Raw genomic sequence first — 16,524 nt, 5'->3', positions numbered from 1 at the left:
AAACCTCTCACAACTAAATTCTCGCTATAGGCTAGTTTCGCTTTGTTATGTTGTCGTTCTGATGAATTCATAGACAAAATTGCAAAAAAACTGGGCTCTACACAGAAAAGTGACGCAGGTGTGACATTTGTTTTCGAATTTCGGTCAATTGTCTGAGTTCTGGAGGATAGTTAGGTATTATCGTTCGGAGTTTTGTTCCGATTTATTTAATTATAAAAATGGAAACAGGAAGGAATTTAGAAATTAGCGCTAGATTTTATTATACTATTTAAAAAAAAAAGATGTATTAGGTAAAAGTATGTATTAGAATTTAGATACAGTACCTGGACATTCATGGAATAAAATCCTTTTTTTTTTTTAATTGAAAATATTACAATAAAACTTAAAGCTAGCCTTATCTAATTACTATACAAATCATGCCCGTGTGGAATGGTGCCAAGAATACTGGCTGCATTTCCACGCTTGACAGCCAGGCTGATCCGTTGCGCAAAAAATGAGCCAGCCCTTTTTTTTACCCAAATCCTTCTCGGTTTATGTAGTTAGGTACTGAGCTGCATCACCGCCATATTTCTTACGTTAGAAGAAATCACATACCTATGTAAAAGAATGATTACATGAAAAGAAACTTCGAAATTAGGTAGAAACTTTTAGGTACCTACTTCACGACGTCCGTCCCTAGCATCTTATGGCAATTAAAACTTGCAACTCTAGTTAATTACCACAGCCTCTCGAATCCAGAATAAATAACGTATAAATAATAATGACAATGCAATGAAACTAGAATCAACCAAAACAAAATAACCTCACTTCCAAACAAATTATCAGCTGTTAAGACAAGACGGCGGCCATCTTATTCTTTAATAAGGGTTTATAGTAGGGTTCAGCCTGTTATAAGTTATGGAGCCGTTATTGAACACTTTTAGCACTATTGAACGTTTATGAATCATGTTTTTGAGAACTTTGCTTATAACAAGCTAATAAAGCTTCTACAAATTTTTATGAATAAGACTGTAAGGATCCAAAGATCCATGGACTGCAAAAGTTGTCCCAAGCCCGGTTTGGTGGATACGTGGCATAATTTTCAATTATTTCCACGTATAATGTATAACAAGATAGCGGAATTATTTTTGATTGCGCCATGTTACACTGAAAGCTGCATACATTGCTGCCTGCAACATGCATAATAATTATGTTATAAATGATAATTCATTAAGCGACGATTTATATGATCGATAATAATAAATCAACTGCCTTATTCACCGTGAAATTGTATAAGATTAACGCAGAGAGGAGCAATGCCCGAAAATATTCTCAAAATAATTAATGTTAAACAGTTCTTCGCATCTTCATGTTGTTAAGAGATTTGAGGACGGTGATATCTTTGTCAAGTTTGTGTTATGTTGTTAAGTCAAGTCTTCTCATCGTCAATTCCTCAATGCCTGAAAACAAAAGTCTTCAACCATTGACCATTGGCCTTGTTCACAAATTCAAAGTTGCTCAGCGAGCTATGGAGAGGGCTATGTTAGGAGTTTCCCTGAGGGATAAGATCCGAAATGAGGAGATTCACAGGAGAACCAAGGTCACTGACATAACCCAAACTATTAGCAAGCTGAAGTGGCAGTGGGCAGGCCATGTCTGTTGTAGAGGCGATGGCCGTTGGAGTCGAAAAGTCCTTGAGTGGAGACCGCGTTTAAGCAAGCGCAGTGTGGGACAGACACCCTTTAGCACGATGGACCGACAATATAAAGCGGCTGGCGGGAAGTAGCTGGATGAGGAATGCTGGGGACCGGGTGTAGTGGCGCTCTTTAGGGAAGGCCTATGTCTAACAGTGGAAGTCCACAGGGTGGTGATGATGATGATATCTTTGATGATAAATTGTTATATTATAATGGTGCAGTATAAGTCGTGCTAAAAGCTTGCAATAATTTTGTAGAAGATTAGCTGGCCCGCCCCGGTTTTCTTGGTCAATTCTCGCTACAGTGAAAAATTACAGTAATTATCATTTATATAGATTTGCAAAGCAGCGCAGCCACAGCGCTGCAGCCGTGCTGGCTCTGCGCGGCCAATTTGTAGCAAATTTGAAGGCACCCTATTCTACGAGTAATTTAATTTGCATTAGTAAATGCAAGATTCTAATATCTTGAAACTTTGTTAATCGTAATATTAATTCATTAAAACCAAGTAAAAAAGACGGTTTAATTGTCTCTAATAAACAGCATCATCCATCTTGTGATAATTATGATGGAAGAGTATCCATTGTTATTGATTAAGAAGAAATCTTTCGCCTCCGATCCGCCTACATTTCGCACAAGCGAAATGTATTTATAACGATGCCTGAGCAACACCCACAGAAGTCAATTTTTTCGACCTTTCCCTCATTTCCTACTTAGCTAATAGACGGGTATGATTAATGGCTAGAACATTCTTCGCAAAAATTATACACGATTATGCGCGCGACTTTGTCCGCGTGGATTTAAATTTAACCTAAAGGCTAAATACAAATATACTGTGAACAACAAGATAAATCTTGTGGGATGCAGTGAGTATCACATCACATATTTCTGGACCAAATAGATGATTCCCACAACTTTGCGTGGATTTATATTTTTAAAAATCACGAATAGTAACGAATCAGTAAATATTCGTGTCCGGTATGTAAGCTATTTCTGTACCTACTAATTAGGTAATACCCGCACATGACATAACACATGAATTCAGGTTTTAAATCCCCGCGAGGACTCTTTGATTTTCCGGGGCAAACAGAAGTCTATCTCTACGAATATCTTCGGGATGCTAGCAATCTCTGTACCATTTACCATTATGGTGAAATCGGTAAAATGGATGAACCGTGAACAGGTAGCAGACAGACTGACACAACATCGTATTAAATTATTAGCATGGATACAACTTACACTATAATTATAACGCGATCAATCTTTTTAAAACGATTTAGGTTGGAATAACAATAAGTAACAACGGTATATGCGGAATTAAGTTTCAATAATTCGGGCGGAAATGACAAATAAAACCATTAAAACCAGTTCGATGGGAGATATCGTGTTTCCGCTATCAATCTTGGGGAAAAACAATAAGTTGGCAGGGCAGAGCCTTCCCACGGCCGTCGTCCAATGACGGAGCCTTGCAGTACGCCGTATGTAATAAGTCACGAGTAAGCGTATAAGACACAACTTTTATTATGATATTACTTTTTAATGTATTGTGCATGTTGATACGGTGACAGTGTGTCCGACAAGAAAATTATACCCTGCATTAATTCATTATACGAAAAAATATTGTGGACGTAAAACCTACAAGCTTATGTATTATTATCTAGAGAATGCATTAAATATTAATAATTGTTTATTATGTATGCCTACATTGCCTTTTTTGTAACAATTTATATTCTAGAATTTAAAAATACCTATAAGTAAGCCGTAGGCACACACTGACCTAATACCAACTCTTTATTGAAACTTACTTATTAAAACTCTCTTACTTGAAAATATCAGAAATAGAAAGATTTGTATTCAAATAAACTTTTACAAGCGCTTTTGAATCGTCACTGAATCCTACTAGGTACTCACTTTCGCATATTTAATAATATTAGTATGGATATTTCAACAGTACACATTGTGAAAAAGACCGAACTTAGACTTGTAAAGCCCACTTTAGACTCTGAACTTTAGAGATTGGTGAACAACCGAATTAGCACCATTGAGTCTCTAAATAGAGTTCAGCTAGCCTCAGTCTTCAAGTCTAGCCTCAAAAGGTTTATCATAATAATTACAGGCTTATCGCGAGGCAGAAAGCCGTCAGTGGTTTATCGAGCCCCGTCGAGCTGACGTTATCTTCATTATGACTCCGCACCAAGGGTTTCATTCACGTGTCCATTAATTTTAGAAGCTGCCGTTCGTCAGACAGCGCAGACTTTCATGAAGATAGCTACTCTCTCGCACACATACACGCACACACGCACGCACACACACGCATGCATACACGCACACGCATACACGCACACACACGCACGTACACACGCACGCACACACACACACACACACACATACATACATATTCTTATTTAATGTTTTAACTTATTCACATAAATTGTAAATTTTTAAGAGAAAATCTGTAATTGGCGATATTTGTTAAATAGCTTTTATTAATGAAAATTAGAATAAGTTCGCCATAGATTTTCATGTAATAAATTAAAAAGTTAAAAAAAGTAGTCAGGATAGAATGTCGTGGCTCATACCGATCGTATTTTACGGGACAAACCATCATGCCGTCGACTTCGTCCGCGTGGATTTAGGTTTTTAAAATCCTGTGAGAACTCTTTGCTATTTCCGGACTAAAAAGTACCCTATGGTCTCTAGCAAGAACTCACGTTGATCCGTTACGGCGTGATTGAAGGACAAATTGAAAATTTTATTAGGAAGGTTGTTCCAATGCTGTACTCTCTGGTGCGAGGTTGCCATCCCAGCCCCTTGGGAGTTGGGACCTCAAGTCCATAGATTTTTCGAACTTTATAATTAGTTCGAAAAATAATACGGCCTCAAGTCATGAAGTCAGACAATTTGAAAGTCGTTGTATGTCTGTACTGCGTACGATTTTAAGAGCCGTTGATTGCGTTTGTAAAACCAACAATTATCTTTACGATTATAAGTCGCCGAGTTCCTCCTGTAGTGAATCACCTGTAAACGAAACGATGCCAGAAACTGACAGGGCTCTACGAGGCACGTTGAGATTGTAGATTTACAACTTGTTAGCGTTAATTACTGAACCGTAGCGGCTTTAAATTATTGTAAAGTAAATTTTCAGTACATATCTTTCGCCGTAACTATAGGACTAAAGCAGAGATTTTAAATGTTCAAAATTAAAGTATAATTATTATTTTGCACCTTTTAAATTTTTTACGTATAGAAACATAAATACACCTCATTATCTGAAAACAGACTAATAGTTAAGGTCATTTAGAAAGAGGATTCTAATCCAAAAAGGACTCCTGTAAACTTGAACTTTATAAATAACTTTATTGCCCTTATATCGAATTCTTCCTCACAAAAATGTCAATACTACCTACTCCACAACAATAAATGTATGAATCAGATGATTTCTTTTCACAATTTAAGTTTAGGCCCCATAGTTAAAATTGTTATTTATAGATCTTCTATAGTGTCAAATAAAATGTCATTATGTGTTTAAAAATACGAGTACCAAGCGTGTCTAAGAGCTAAATAAAATATTTTTTCTTCAATTTAAAATTCCCAGATTAAAAAAAAAAACAAGTAGCGTTTCAAAGCTGTTACGTGCGCCATTATTAATAATTAAAGCGATTATTTTCACCGGACAGTCCGGCAGCACAAAATAATTAATATTGTTAATAGCTGGCTAGAGGCACGCGTATCATATCGTAGGCTGGTGTAATGTACACACATAGTGGACGTGAAAACACTCGTATCACAAACTTTAACATAAACGACCATTACTTTAACGGTGCAGAGAAGCATTGTGCAAGCTGCATGCCTGAGAGGTCTCCATAATGTTCTCAAAGGTGTATGAAGTCAAGCAATCCGCTCTTGGCCAACCTAGTAGACTATACGGCATCAAACCTTTTCATTTTGAGGAGAGGCTCTGCTTGTTGGCAGAGATGATGAGGAATAAACGACCAGAGATTGACGCAATCGTTCTATTGAGCTATCATTGTTCCAGTAATGCTTAAAAAAAGTATTAAACATGTTTAACCTGACTAATATAATCACCTCCCCTCCAATTAAGTGTAAATAAAAATAATACCCAAACATTTATTTTCAGATATTTCATGCATAAAGTGTTAGTAACAGTAAGCCTTATTAAGTTAGAAATTAAATCGATGTTATGATTAATTTGAATTAGCTTAATTCATATACCACGTTGGGCACCTGGGTAAGATTTGAAGCATCAACCTTCGGGTTTTGGTGTTCTCCTTGACCGTTAAGTTTTTGAGGTTTTTAGTAAACGACTATGAGCCATACTAATGTTATAGTGACAGTGTGTCAGTCTATCTACATGTTAGTGCTTATTATTACTTCATAGCGCAACGACGACCAAGGATAAATTTTGCTGACTGCTGCAAGCGTGAAATTTCCCCGTGTGTTTTCTTCGCTCACTAACTGCGGCGGAGTGTAGTCAGGTTGGTCTATTATCATCAACCAGTTTGCACTTTGCTGCATAACAAAGCACTTGATCCAACTTTACCTTACATGAACGCTATAACATACAAGACAGCTTTTTTACTACTAATTTGTTATCAAAAATTTTATAATTCATTTAAGTAATTTTATAATTTTTAATATTGCACCATCAATTTTCTTTTTGACTCCTTTACCGGTTGAGCCTCAATAGCTCAACCGGTAAAGGAGTGGACTGAAAACCGAAAGGTCGACGGTTCAAACCCCGCCCGTTGCACTATTGTCGTACCTACTCCTAGCACAAGCCTGACGCTTAGTTGGAGAGGAAAGGGGAATATTAGTCATTTAACATGGCTAATATTCTTTATTAAAAAAAAAAAAAAATTAGTTAGTAGGTATAAGTACTGTTCGCGCCGCTAGGATGTGTGCGCACCTAGATATGTGTCGAGTGACGTGACGCGTATAAAGTGTTAAAATGAGAACCCCGACATTCGAAATGCGGTTTTCTGTTCGGAATTCTGTACAGTAGTTATAATAAAGTGCTTTAAACATCATTACTTGTTATTCGAGCTTGTTCGACACCTATCCTGAACAATTACTTTTTTCTGAACAAAGCTGGGGAAAGTTGGTACTTTTAGTTTTGCCATTAGGGCACACACATAATATTTTATTATTGCTATATCAAAGTAGTAACTAAAAAGTAGAATTGCTTCTAAAATAATGAGAATTGCCGATGTGAAGATGGACTATGTGTATCTATAGATGTGAAGCACAGCACCATCTAACCCGATAAAGGATGATTCTCATTAGACCACGTCGGGGTCTAGCTGTTATCTCATCCAAGGCACTCATCCCAAGCGAATATTACATAAATACTTACAGTAGCTACCAAATTAAATTTGTTGAACAGAGCAGTAACTTAGAGTTACGAGAAAATTCATTCTTAGGAGACGTAAAAAAAAATTAAAAGACCTTTAGTTGTAGAGTTAACGACTCATTCCCTTTAATCTTGACCAGGATTATTGTCAGTAAAGGAGAGTTAAAACAATAAGTAAGCACTTAAAGCCCCTGTGTTCTCTTGCCGTAATACCCAACAGTGGGATTTTCAATGTCCAAATTATACCGACAAGTTGTTTTAATTATTTTAAAATAATACTCAGGTTTAACTCTTTTTTGGAATAATGAATTAAAAACGTAAAAAGAACTCGGATTGTTACAGATAATCAATTTTTATAGCTCTCAACTTGTTTAAGGTTTGCTACAGCTTTTACAGGTATTTGCTTACCGCGAGTTTCTCAGATATAGTTATACATAATCTATTTTTTCTTAACTGACTTAAAATCAAATGTAAACAAGTAGGTACCTCCTCTCTGAAACCCGTAAATGGCGCACTATACGCGGTCCATAGGACTTTGCCGTGAGCTGACAATGAATTTATGATACAAGTGAAAACCCTAACTCCAGAAGATCTAAAACGCCAGGCATTTAGTGTCGCTTACGCGTTTCTCCGAGTAGATTTCAGCGATTTGTTCATCTTTTATGCCAGCTAAGGATAACTAAAGTTTAGCAGGCGCTGACTTTGAAATTGAAAGTCGATAAAAAGATAATTTCATTTGCTTTCCTTGTTTGTATAGAACTTGTCCCTACTGCAGTTTTATATCGATCTTTAATCTTTATAATATATCACAAAAATATTTCCACTAAGAAAAAACACTAACGAAAATCGCCTCTTACTGCACTTTGATCGAGAGAACATACTCAGGCCACCCTTAATTGCTTGTCAACAAATTCTTGAATGGACTGTTTCTCTGGACACACAAGATTCCATTTTTTATCCACCAGTTATACTCGATAAACAAGCCATCATCTATAGAACCTTATCCAATTAAACTGCATCGGAAACCTTGAGAGGTAACCCTTAATTGATTCCATCAAGTGAGTTCGCCACAGTTGTAACATATTTTCCTTAGTCGCGTGCTATCCCTTAGTACCAATTATATTTTTTAATAAATTCAGCATTTGAGACAGAATTATGTGAGCATCGTTTTAGTGCAACGACCTCGTATAATTTTTTAAATATTGTTCTTCCGCAGTAACGAACCTTTTGTCTTTCGCTTATAATTATTTCGCCGGCTTTTTATGGGTCTCTTTGATTTCGAGATCTTGGACGCGTGATCCTTAATTTCGTACAAAATGAGAAAAATAAGAAAAGAGTCGGTGCGCCGATTGACTTATTTATCACTTTAAGTAACGAATTAATCACCGTTAAATTGCCTGACAAAATAAAATCGCATCTATAAATATTGGTGATTAAAATACAAATACCTATGCAGATAGGCTGGGATAAATGCAGTGGCTAGTTCAATTAAAAACCGCAAAGGCAAAGGACACTTGCTTTGCTTATTAAGAAATAAATGAAATACACGCCCTGTGCAAAACAAAAAGAGCAAACCTGAGAGTATCCATGATTTCCTTGTACCTATAGGTTTGAATCTCGGTCTTATTAAAACCTACCTATTACAAAGGTGTTATTATTTATTATGTGAGTAGTGAGTACCTACCTAGTAGGTAGATGCTAACTGTTTTTTGACTATTTATTTTACTGTCAGAGGTTATTTTTCAGATTTAAAAACAAGTACAAACGTAATTTCGTCTTTTTAACTACAGTGAAAAGTAATTTTAAAGTTATTTATGTACTTACTAGCCATGTACTAGCCTTTATTCGTATAAACGTACACGATGGCTCGAGAATGTATGACACTCGTGGCAAAGCGCAAGACAGCTATCAATAAAAATATCTATGAATATACTACGAAGATAAAGAAATAGGCGTCATCTTTTTTTGGTTCCTCGACTGCATTAACAATGTGAATATTTTTATCTTGAATTCACAATTTGCTCGCAACTTTGTACGTTAAACTGTAGACAAGCGTCATCTTTATAATATTTTTATCTATATTTTTATTTAAGCTCCTTTTTATTGTTACGAGTATTATGATCGTTTCCCAGTACTGCTAATTTACGCTTTACTAACTTTACAAAAGAGCCATCGAGTTCAAAGTTTTCATAAAACGTAAACTGATTGAAAAATCCGATTACAATGTAAAGGATTTTATTTAAATGATACGAAAGCTTGGGAATGAGTTGCCAAACAGCTTTGATAGTTCTAATAAGTATAAATGATTGTGTAAAACTAAAATAAATTTTTTGTGACTTTCGTTGGCACGACACATAATACATACATAATACACTCTTTAAGTTAAGTTAGTTTTTAAGTTTTATATTTTAAATTTTATATTTTAGGTTTTATATTTTTTATTTGTAATTTTTATTTTTAGTTTTGTATATAAGCGTCATTATTTGTAATACTATGTTTATGTGTCGGTTTCAACGAATAAATTTTATTCTATTCTATTCTATTCTAAAATGGTGATACTTAGTAAAAAAAAGAATACCCGGCTGAGTTTGTTGTGGGCTCTTCTTAGATTTGGGCGCGTTTGGAACCCTATAAATGAACCATGTTGTCTTAAAACCCAAAACGATCTTACCAAAACTTTTACAACATTTTCCACTTTTTCGATCATCAGGTTGTCACAATTCACGTTATGTCTCGATTCGAATTTTTAAAACACAGCGTGATATTATTGTCATACTTACTTATTCATTCGTGAACAAAAAATATCAATGCTTGATCAAAACATTTTTTGCAAAGTTTGTGGAAGACTGTTATTTTCTTGTATAATTATACAAGAAATTATCATTGACAGAAGATATTTTTATGATTCGTATAAGTTTCTACATTAGCCGACCAGCAAAACCACTACGATAGTGCCACGTGGTGCCCTTGTAAGTACCTACATAATATTATACTGCTTGCGATTTTATCCAAATTGATATAATTAGATTGAATGATAGGTTTTGGAATCCTGAAGTAGCCTTTATTATTCTGGGATAAACATTCTATGCATCTTGGAGAAAACTCCTTTTTTCTGCTGGTAAAAATGCAGTTACACATCCCTCACAAAAGAAGCTATGTGGGACTCACTGACAATGCTCCAACATAATTACTACAGCATACCCACTAAAAAGCCAGCGGTACTGTCCGCGTCAAGTATGAGGCGTCGTCAAGATCGGTCCACCGACTGAGCCTTGAAGATATACTAAAGACTCTGACTGATTTGCACTTGTGCAGTATAAAATGTGAAAATTGACTAACTAAACCGCCCAATGAAAAACATATCACCAAAATCAAGACGTCTGCAAAACAACTCGGTGGCAGTAAGTCAAAGTTGAGCGGAAAATTAAGCAAACTTCTTACAAAAACCAATTTCATCAATTCGGTTGCAGAAATCCGCAAAAACAAACCGCTAACACTTTTTTCTTGTAGATAAGTATAATACAATTTTCTTTTCACACCACATGAACCTGTCAAGATACCTAGTGTAAGAGCCGTTGAATCAAAATCGTAACATATTAAGAAATAGTTTTTGTAGAGCTTAATAATTGTCTCCAGAGTTCAGAGTTCTGCGTCCCACCAGTTCTACTTTAATGGTAGTATAATATGCAATAATCGAATCTACAAAAGTATATGAACTCGAAGGTAAAAAAAGCTACTTGAAACGATTGACTTGAGATCGCTATGTCATGCTACATGTACCTAATCAATGATACCTACATACAAATGTAGATATATGTTACTTTCACAATAAAAAATACAAAACGCAGGAGAATAGATTAAGAAGAAGGTAGCTTTTTATCATTTTATATACAAGAAAAACAACTAATACAAACCACAGCGGTTGACCTATCTATCTACGAGTGAGTCAAATACGGTTGGTAGTTCAGTCTTCAATTTAAATGCACTTAGATTTTAGCATCTACTTATAAAATATTTCTTGATAGTCAATTTGACTCATGCTTTATCAAGACAACAATAAATACAACAAAGAATACGTTCACTGCATTTGTAATAACTCTGACTGTATGTAACATTAGTAGATACCATAAAATGGTTTATGATTTGGTATGTCGGCCATTATAGTATTTTGTATTAATAGCCTATTAATAATGCCCTATTAATAATAGGGCAAGTAATACGGTTTCCAGATCTTGGCCTATTAGGCTATTGACATTAATCACAACTCTTGACTTGTGCGTTAGTAATGGCTACCTTTCTGCACTAACTACATGATCGAAATTTCAAATGCCAATTTGAATGTCCAAGCTTTTTAGAAAGATTTAGGTACCCGCAATTCTTTAGATGTTTCTAATTTAACATTACATTATTTTGTTGCAGGCCACTTAATTTACCAAATCTTTGGTACTTTGATTCGGAGTTTCCAATTGGAAAGTTTAACAATCTCAACTTTTGAAGCCTTTTTAACCCCCGACCCAAAAAGAGGGGTGTTATAAGTTTGACGTGTGTATCTGTGTGTCTGTGTATCTGTGTATCTGTCTGTGGCACCGTAGCGCCTAAACTAATGAACCGATTTTAATTTAGTTTTTTTTGTTTGAAAGGTGGCTTGATCGAGAGTGTTCTTAGCTATAATCCAAGAAAATTGGTTCAGCCGATTGAAAGTTATCAGCTCTTTTCTAGTTACTGTAACCTTCACTTATCGGGGGTGTTATAAATTTTTAATTTAGACTTGTTCATTACAATATCGCCACGATGTAAAACAAAAATTAGTTTGTCATTTAATTTTCAGATATTTCTAGTACTAACCTTTTTGAATACAACTATAGGTACATTGATTTAGAAATGCAACGATATTATCTAAGAGAAAGCTCCAGATAGGCAAAGCTCATAGGTAGGTATGTACTTTAGTATTTTAAAAAGTGAAGCATTCGTATGCTTGTGTTCTGTTCATTACACGCACGCACGTAGTTACATAGTAGCTAACAGTAGGTAAAGACATACTGGTGCAATGTTTTAGGTAAAAGGATACCTACGAGCATGATTCAAAAATGACGGCCTGTTAGGTACGTCTATTATAAAAGTCGTTGAACATAATATCATCATGTTTTATTCTTTCAGCTAAACTAGTTAGTAAATGAATTAAAAAATATTCTTGTGGAAAAAGTCAGACGTACGCTTAATAATTTACATGTAACATACGTGACGAAATCTATGGATCGCCAATGTAGTTAAGTTGGTTCGCAATTCGACATATTTACAAGAATGATCCAGAATAGTTTACATGTCTAAGTATGGGTATCCTATATTTAGAGGCTTGTTTTTGCTATCGAATCAGCCGCTCAGCTTAATGAAAAATGTTGATAAGAACACATTCCAACTAGTAGTTCAAACTTCTACTGTTCTTTTTTGACTCGGTTAGTGATGAATATTGACCTCTGTATATATTTTTTTTATTTTCATTCGATAACAAGTTAGCCCGTGACTGCGATTTTACCTGTTGTAAATAATGATACAGTTTAAAATGAGCTAATCTGGAAGGGGTTGGCTAATTCTTCTTCTTCTTACTTGTACTGGGTTTCTTTTGCGCATTCAGACGTTGTTGTCCGTTGATTCCACAATAGCGAAACCGCGGGCAATCGCTAGTATGTAGTATCTCCTTTTAAACTATATGTTTAAAAGGAGATACTAATTAACTGACTTAATACCAACGAACAGTAATCGCTAAGTAGCTCCAGAAACTTGAGATTTTGCTTGTAGACTCCCGCTATAAGACTTTTCTTAATTGAATTTCTTTAAATTCAGAAAATTTTACCTGAGTGGATCAGCTACTTATTTCACGCGTATGAAGTCGCGCGTATGAAGTTATTTTTAACCCCCGACCCAAAAAGAGGGGTGTTATAAGTTTGACGTGTGAATCTGTGTATCTGTCTGATGCATCGTAGCTCCTAAACTAATGAACCGATTTTAATTTAGTTCTTTTTGTTTGAAAGGTGGCTTGATCGAGAGTGTTCTAATCTATAATCCAAGATAATCGGTTCAGCCGTTTGAAAGTTATCAGCATTTTTTTAGTTATTGTAATCTTCACTTGTCGGGGGTGTTATAAATTTTTAATTTTCACTTTTGCAACTTGATGTTCAGTGATTTTGAGAACTTAATAGACCACGATTTTTTGCGTGGAATGACCCATCTAGTGCGTAGTCATTCTACATCAATGAGTGCGTAGTACCAAGAAGTCGTTGGTAAGTAATCAATATAATTCATTTCACGATAATATCAAGTGACCTTCGAAGGCTTAGTGCAATAAACGTCAATAACCGACTGGGCCCAATTAAGTTCGGTAGCGCCTCTGAAAGCGCAGGCTAGTTTTTGCGCACTTCTGCAGCGCAACGCAGCGCCTTAATTGGCGGATACTCATCATTAGGCATCGCAAGTGCAAGGTTAGATCGATTTTTTTGCGTTTTATATAAGCGAATATTTGCTCAGTTAAATTATTAAGGCTATATAGGCTCCGCTATAAGTCAAGTCGGATTTTTTACAACCTTTGTTACTCAATTACTGACGGCACAATTAGTTTGGAGCAAAGGTTTTTACTTTGGAGACTTTAATAACTAAAGCAAACCAATTCATCAATTATTCCTTAATCAAAGTGTGTTTTATATTAGGTACATTACACATTTTTTGAACCTAAATTTGTAACTAATTGGAACTACCTACAAGAACACGTGTTAAATTACACTTAGGTAGGTATCAAGTAAAGGAGAGCATTTGAGGCACGAGAAAGTTCTTCTACAAAATATAGAATTGGGAAAACCCTTTTATAATGCACATACACAAACACACACACACACACACACACATGTACACACACACATACACAAACACAAACACACACACACACACACACACACACACACACACACACACACACACACACACACACACACAAACACACACGCACACACCTAGGCACACTTGTGGGAACACCGAACATGTGCGGTACATGAATAAGGTTAATTTACTCATAAATTAGTAATAACGTCAATTTAATTTATTATCAAAAAATTATATAAGTATAGTATAATATTTTAAAGCGAAAATTTGCAGAACCTTACTTCTTCATTCAAATAAAAATCTCTCTGTTAAACAAATCAACAATATAAACACGCCGACCTATATTTTATGCATGTCATCAATTATTTCACTAGCGTTTCGTTTAGCAATAACTTGGGAGCCGTCTGATCGATGTCGAAGCGCAACCAATTACATCCCTTGTCATTGGAGGTTATTTACAATCGCCCCTGTGTATTTATCATGAGATAAAGCAAAATTATTATGTACCAGCGCATTTGTAATATCGTGAATACAACAATCAGCGGGGTGATTCGCCAACTCAGTGTTCAACACTGAATGATAGGCACCGAGCTCATTTCACATTGGTTGGTTCTACATTATTTTTCGCAGAAAACTTTCAACGGATTAAAAATGAATGTCAAAATATGAGCTCCGTGACTATTATTCAGTGTTTAACACTGAATTGGCGACTCCTGTCAGGACTAGGTATTGGTGAACACAAGTGTAAATTAAAAACTTATAACACCCCCGACAAGTGAAGGTTACAGTAACTAGAAAAGAGCTGATAACTTTCAAACGGCTCAACCGATTTTCTTGGATTATAGCTAAGAACACTCTCAATCAAGCCAAGCCATCTTTCAAACTAAAAAACTAAATTAAAATTGGTTCATTAGTTTAGGAGCTACGATGCCACAGACAGATACACATCGTACGTCTTATCTTCAAATAAACGTCCCAGTAAACGAGAGATGTACGACTTTGCCGTTTACTTAATTAATATCTTTTCATCGCCATAACCGTACCGGTTGCTCCGCGAGCAGTCTAAATATAAATAAAAAATCGGTCAAGGGCGAGTCGGCCTCGTACACGAAGTGTTCCGTACCATCACGCAAGATATAACACTATGTACTTTTTTTTCTTAATTTGCAAGGCAATCATTTTTCATATTGGTTTTTTATTGTGTTTAGCGGCAAATTCTATGAAAATTTCAACTCTACTATGTTACGGTCCATGAGATACAGCCCCCTGACAGATAGACAGCGGAGGCTTAGTAATAGGGCCCCGTTGGCACCCTTCGGATACGGAACCCTAAAAATGTTTGTACAAAAACATCGATCGTCTCCTAAAGGGCATAGAGATAAATTGTGCACTTTGCCTATTAAAACAGTTTATTTTCCAACCAAAATCGGATGTAACTGTATGAATAATTTAATAAAAAAGCCATTTTGAATTTTAATTAATTGCCAATGTGTACCTAACCTAGCTATTATTGTAAAAAAAAACTACTAGAAACATCGTAGACTAGAAGATTCCAAAACGAACATAGACCGGTAAACAAAAATCAACCAAATACGAGTTGGAGTCGCACATGAAGGGTTCCGTACCATCGTACACGAAATAAGACTTTTATTTTATTTTTAATTTTTATGGCGGCCATTTTGTAATTTTTATTATTTGTTCTTATAGCATCAATAGAAGTACACAATCTGTGAAAATTTCAACTCACGTCCTATTAGGGTTCTTGAGATATACCTACCTAGTCTGCTGGCAAACAGCCGGACGGATGGATGGTCGGATGGACGGACAGTGGAGGCTTTCTAAAAGGAAGCCGTTGGTTTGGCACCCTTCGGATACGGGCAGACACAATCCAGTAATGTTACCTACATTACTGGATTGTGTCATCTCATAAAAAAGCTGATTGTGAATTTCAAAATGGCCGCAACGCAAATTAAAAAAAAATATATAAAGAAAATATATTCTATATTATATATTTACAATGGTACGGAACCCTTCGTGTGCGAGTTTGCCTTACTCTTGACTGGTTTTTATAGTTTTATACCGCAGTTGCTTTAATTTTCCACCTACCACATCTGGCCGTAACACTTGACAGACTAAAATTTTCAAAAGAAAAATAAAACCGACTTCAAAAACCAAAAACACTAAAAAGTAGAAAATAATTTTTGTTTAGCTACACATGTAATGTACCTAGGTATGAAGTCGAGCGAGCATATTAAAACAAAATTAGAAATCCAAGAGTGAAGCTCGCCCGACTTCATACCTAGGTACATTACATGTGTAGCTAAACAAAAATTATTTTCTACTTTTTAGTGTTTTTGGTTTTTGAAGTCGGTTTTATTTTTCTTTTGAAAATTTTTTATTTCACAATTTTTAGTGGCCCCACTGTACTATAATATGCTATACCCAGTTAAAACCCTACTGTTTACTAAGCTATTACAGTGATCGCGAGCAATTTGCTCTTATCCATTGAGGAGTTCTGTTCTCCATCTCCGAAGATATTCATCAGATCTTCACCAAATTTATATGGGACCACCTGCACAGTATACCCTTTCAAACAAAAAAAAAATTTTC

This window comes from Maniola jurtina, chromosome 6 (genome assembly GCF_905333055.1).
Source record: "Maniola jurtina chromosome 6, ilManJurt1.1, whole genome shotgun sequence".
Lineage (NCBI taxonomy): Eukaryota > Metazoa > Arthropoda > Insecta > Lepidoptera > Nymphalidae > Maniola > Maniola jurtina.
Note: the sequence above shows the minus strand (reverse complement) of the source record.